This window comes from Limulus polyphemus, unplaced genomic scaffold (assembly GCF_000517525.1).
Source record: "Limulus polyphemus unplaced genomic scaffold, Limulus_polyphemus-2.1.2 Scaffold763, whole genome shotgun sequence".
Lineage (NCBI taxonomy): Eukaryota > Metazoa > Arthropoda > Merostomata > Xiphosura > Limulidae > Limulus > Limulus polyphemus.
The window spans coordinates 321,058-327,254 of NW_013666373.1; the positions used below are offsets into that span (position 1 = coordinate 321,058).

At 30.8% G+C, this 6,197-nt stretch overlaps 1 protein-coding gene across 4 annotated transcripts in view; it reads left to right on the top strand.

The window, feature by feature from the left end:
* The first annotated feature begins 297 nt into the window (after positions 1 to 297).
* LOC106460391 (bifunctional heparan sulfate N-deacetylase/N-sulfotransferase-like) overlaps positions 298 to 6,197 on the top strand; it is a 78,615-nt gene continuing 72,715 nt past the window's right edge. For 3 of the 4 annotated variants that reach the window (XM_022387108.1, XM_013920081.2, XM_022387109.1), the window contains exon 1: positions 298 to 423. The gene's annotated coding sequence lies outside the window, so the exon portion shown is untranslated. Of the gene's footprint in view, positions 424 to 4,683; positions 4,701 to 6,197 lie in introns of those variants that run through there. The other variant, XM_022387107.1, reaches the window with a different exon arrangement.

Here is a 6,197-nt window from a genome sequence, read left to right on the forward strand (position 1 = left end):
AAAGTCAAAATAAACGTAGTGAAACAATCAGGTTTAACCATTAAATAATATAAAATAAATATTTCAATCATTGCAAACATTACATTCAATATTTTTCATAATAATTACTTATAACACGTGTTGAAGTACCTAATGACGAAATATTTTAAAACATATAAAACTTAAAAGGTCATTGTTAGATAAACAGATGTAAGTATGAGTTCAATTCAGGGTGTGTACTTTCTAATTAATTTTTAAAATATGTTCAGCAAAAGCTTGCAGGTGGCCATGTTTCGAGTGTGTTATAAGTCGGTATGAATAACAGGGCTCGTGTTTGGTGGTGTTGCAGGTTAGTGATAGTTTTATAGTAGTTTGGACGAAGTTAAGTTAATTTCTCGTGAATTTAACTGAAAGCTTTTTGACGAGTTTTTGGTGGAAGGAATGGTAGGTAATATTTTGCTGTTATTTGTGTCTTATGTAATAAAACTAAAAGTGTTAATTGCATAAATTATTTTATCGTTCTGTTATCAACAACTTGAATAAGCTTAATCATTAATGTCAATTTGAATCTTTACTTTAGTAAGCACGTTATATATAACTTATAACATATTAGTTATTAATATTATTAACGTTAGTATTATTTATACAGTAATACTATTACTATTAATGAGTATTGTTTAGTAAGTATTTGACATGAGGGATTACGTATAACTTTAATTATTATATACGAAGCTATAATAATTATAAATTTATATTTGTAATTATTTATATTACCTTTGAGTTTACACTTGCCGATTTTTAATACTTACCGTTCTGTAACACAAAAAGAATATGATGAATTCTCTGTTGTAGTGTTTACATCTGTAATTAGTAAATTGTATTAGAATTGGCAAAGAGAGTTAAAAGTTGGATTGAAAATTGACTTAATCAGTTAATGGCAGATAGTAGAACTGTCATATATGAGCATTTTTCTGAGTAGTGAAAATGTGACTGGTGGAATCTCGTTTTTTTTAAACAGTTTGGATATCATTACAACAATAAATTGTCGATTCACTGCTGATAACAAAATGCTGTTAAGGGCCAATTTTGTTGAGGTTGCTTGTCTTGGAAAGGTAGTGTATTAACCAAGTCTTAATTAAGGGATCACAATATGGAAAATTGGTTTTAATAATATTAAACTAATTTCCCATATTGTGATCCCTTTAATGATATTGAGAAGTATAATTTTATATATTTGGAGTACAGAAATGTAGAAAAGCCTCGTATGTACTTCATGTGAGAGACGAACATTAGTTGTGAGGGGAAAAAGAAGCCCCAAAAAGCTGGCTTATAATGTTAGAGCTAATGTAAGGATTTTAATGGTAAGCAAAATGTTAAAATGGTAGTTGGGTGCTTAGAGGATGCTGATGATAAGATTTTTTATGGTGTGAGATGGTTGAGCTTCTAAATCTTTTTTTTTTTTTCACAAGAGAGGATATTAGCAATATTCCTAAACCTCATCATTATATAGGAAATATTGGGATTAACCTGAATCATGTAGACGTTAATATCTTGGTGGTAAGAAAAATGACTGAGAGATTAAATATAAAGTACCAGCACCAAATAGTTTTTTCCCAGCATTTTAAAGCTGGTCAAGGATCCAATATGCAAGCCTTTCTCTTTGGTAGGCACTAGAAGGATTGGAGAATTGCTTCTATATATCCTACTTTTAAATGGGGATAGGGTTGATAACAGTTGCCATGGAAATTAGAGATGAGTTAGTCTTACTTCTGTAGAGGGAAAAGTTCTAGTCTAATAAAAACAGCTTTGCAAAATCATCTACTAAAATGCAATATCATTAAAGAAAATCAATTTGGATTCACTAAAGTGAAATCTTCCTTTTCTAACATATTAAATGCCTTCAGGGATGTTGCATGTTATCTGGATGATGGATAAAGTTGGGTGATTAACTTGAATAATCAGTTTAACCTGTGCATTGATCATATTGATTAGTGTCATAATTATTGATTATTTGAAATTACAGTTAAATCTATCAATGTCAGGAAAATAAACAACTAATAGAAATTAGTGTGCATGTTTATTACTGTTTACAGTTATTCCAACTTTTCAAGTAAGCAAAATGTTACCCTTATGATTTCTCATCATTAATTTAGATTAAATCAGGTTTGTTCAGCTAAATGGATTTGTGTCATGACTCGCTAAAAATAACTGTGAAATTAGCATTTGGCTGATTCAAAATAAGTTTTTTAGCTCACTTTGCATGGGATATTATTTTGTACAAAATAATGACTAATTTTATACTTGTGATAATCTTGTCCTCTAATTCTAACCAGTGAAGTGGCACATGCTGTGAAGTCTATTGTCCCTTTGTACAGTAGAGATGCACACGATGTATCTACATGCTCGATCACCTTGATATAGCTATGTTAGTATAAAATCAGACTTGATCCCCAGAACTAAGTGTAGTAATTTATTATAATATGTACTTACTAGTAACCTCACTTGTCACTGTTATGGTTACTATTTTTCTTAGGTATAATCAATGTCATGAAGTAATCTTGCTTTTCATCAAAACAAATTAAGTAGTTCTAGAAGGGCTATCTTGGGAACATTTGTAGGGAAATATCCACGTTATGGTATTAATCGTATTTTTAGTTTGTTATAGATTTTGTACTATGTTGCAATAATGATACATTTTAATGTAATCAGTTTAATAGCTTAATCCCAAATTGTTGTATCATTTGTTGGGTCAGTTGGTTAGTTGGACAAATAATCGGCACATAATATTTAATTATGGCAAATGTGCAGGATAATGCATTTGGGTTACCATAATTTGGATGATATTTTTATGTAGATGGGAACTTATTCTCCAGAGAAATTTGTTTCAAATATTTTATATAACAGCAATTGCTACTCAAAATAACTTTGCATAGCAGTTGAAAAACTTTTCTTAGCACAATCTTTAAAAAATACTGCATAAAATTACTTTAATCTTGAGAAAAATGTTCAAAATCTATTTTCTGTAAAATAATATTCTTCTACTACTACTACACAATATTTTTATGAATTCTTAACCTTGACAATGCTACTGTACATTGTTTTTCCTTACTAGGTCTACTCACATAGGCTATTTTTTTATCCAAGATATACTTATATTACACAACTGAAATCAATCTTGTTCTTGAATTAAAAACAGCAACCATAATTTAGGCCTAATGCCTTAAAAACATTTTTATTCAGCATTATTAATAGCAAAATGAACATTACTTACCTTTACAAAATCCTCTCATTCTATTGTCTTCAGAACACAACACAAAGAAATCAGAGGCCTTTATTCAGTCGATTTTCTGGTCTTAACCTATCGGACTTATAAGATAACTTTTCTATCACCTGGATCACCTTAGTGGCCCCTCCTCTAAACCCTTTCAAACAAGTTACTATCCTTTCTTAGATAAGATGACCAAAATTATAACATTATTACATGTGAGGCCTAACTAGCAATTTTTACGAAGAGATAATTACCTCTGTTAACTTGCAATCATTATGTATATACATGTAAATACATCTTAATCTGTTAGCTTTGCTACTAGTAATAGAATGCTGCTTTGATGGTTTGAGTAACTTATGCCAAAATTCTGGTGCTACTATAGCGTGAGGTCTACCTCCCGTTAGTACTATAGCGTGAGGTCTACCGCTGCATTATCCATCCCTCATGAATATGACACATTTCCATACATTTATTTTAGCGATAAACACTTAATTTGTACATATCCTAGGAATGACTTAAATAGATAATTGGTTTTCTAATTAAATTTATATTAAAGGAAGAAAGGTAAAAATAAACGTTATCATATATCATTTGCCTCCTTTTATATAGGCAGGTCACGCGGACAGATCACGTTCTTGATGGATTTGGGCACGTCACATGTTTGATGGACAGGTGCAGGTCACGCGATAGACCTCAGGCTGCACCTGGGTAGGTGACATATGGCGGTAGACCTCATGCTATAGTAGCACCAAAATTCTTTTCTTTTAGTTACACTACAGAATTCAGGGAATAATTTGCCTTGTACTGCATTGCATTTTGCAATCTAAAATAGGTCTACTTGCAACTTAATATTTCCTTTGCTTGATATAATTTTTTTATTATGGTAAATGAGCAACCCAGATCCAAGATTTTTTGAATAACTATAACTTGATACTCTTCATACACCACTACCCCCACTTGTCTGTAATAAGGTGCAATTTCTTGAATGCAAGTGGAGTCATTTAAGTTAACTTCAATATTGTTATTACACTTTATTTATATTGTTTTGTTTTTTTATAACTAAAATGTATTAATATTATTTCTTAAACTTTTTACTAATGGGCATATACATAAGAGTTCCAACATAACATACTGTCAAGGGAGCATTTGGTCCTTCAAGGCATTCCCTTCATAACCACCCTTAGGAAAAAGAAAAATTTAAAACCACTTTTATTTCCCAAGAAGCTATCAATTACCCTTTTAAACTCTTGTATAGTGCCAACAGCAATAATTCAATAAAGCCAATCACCCTGTTAGAAAAATAAATGTCTCAATTGGTGTCCAGCCTGTATTTTCCAAATTTTAAACTTGGGATGATCTGTCAGCACGTGCATGACTCAGAACAGTCAGTACAATCCACAGAAATGAGATAACAGATATGCGTAGAGTCCAAAAGTGCATAACATTATATCAGGTATTGTATTACAATTTGAGTAATATCATTACAATGGACACTTAAGATCACCTTGAAGAAGCAAGTGGTCCTGTTGTCTGTATGTTATGTTAAAGATAGTCCCTCACCACTTTCATAGTACAAGCATTTACTTGTAGATGTTCAAAATAATTTTTGCTCTCATACATAAAAGTTCCTCATCTCTACTTTTCTAATTGATCCAGGCATGACATTTCAAAATTATTTTATTAAGTACAATTGTATATGATAGTGAAACACTGTACTTAAGTTGAGATTTTTTGTGAGCTTATTTTTGTTTATGGATGACTTCAATGAGTCTATTAAAAGAAAATCAAAAACATTTTTTAATACAATCAAAGATAAAATCTTTATTAGAAATTTCAGCTGCCTAGTTTCTGTAACAGAGCCAATTACTAGCTCTGGTAATGGTAACTGTAAACAATTATCACCTTCGTAAGAAGATGACAAACTTACCAGTCAATTTTCCTCAAAGTAGTTTTCCATAGTGATAATTTTGCTTTTACATGTACTTACAGCAAAATTAATCTGCTTGAAGGTACTCTTATCATTGTTAATAACTTGATTAATCGTGTGTAGTAAATGCCAGTAAGTTTTTAAGACACACACACCTGGACCTAGAAATTTGAATGATAGAGATAATCTTTGGAAACCCAGGTTAAAACTTGTTCTTTGGTAGAAACATTTTTTCCTTTAGTTATGAGCTTGTGAATTTAACCTAATGTTATCATCTGTGTTATTACTGTAGTTAAAATGTTTTTTGCCAAATAGGTAGGTACTTGTATATGAAATGTAATAGACTCCATTTAATGCTAGTATGTACTTCAATGTTAAACAGAATGTTATATTTTCAAAACAATACTTGCGTAATCAAAGCTGCCACCCTCCACACACCAAATGCAATATCACATTCAGTCAAGCACTTAGATTAAAGAAGATGTGCTCTGATAGTAAGAACTATGACCGTCACATTAATTCTTTGAAACAGACTATGACTGAAAGAGGTTATAAACAAAACACTATCACCCAACAAGTTGAGAAAGCTAACAATATACCATGTACATCTGCCTTGAAACAATTATTTAAACTTCTGTTAGCAAAACACTTTAACATGCCTGGACACACTCTTGAAGACATTAAACTTGTAGGTATAGAGACAAATTTTTACTTATAACAGAAACAGGGAAATTAAAGTAGCTTATTGGATAGCACTGTTAAATACTGCAATGCCAAATGGTATCAGTCTTTATCCTGGGGTTGTTTACCTTTCGCAAGTCTCTGAAAAGATTTTCAAAACTAAATTCATGATTAAACTTGCTTTACAATATTAGTATTCCTTTTGCCATTATTTAATTTTAATTTTATTTCTATTGTTTATTTAATTTTTTATTTCCTTTATAGAAATTAATTAACAATTCTTATAACTATTATCTCGCATAAGTCTTTTATGAACTTTACACACCCCTTTGGCACAAAACT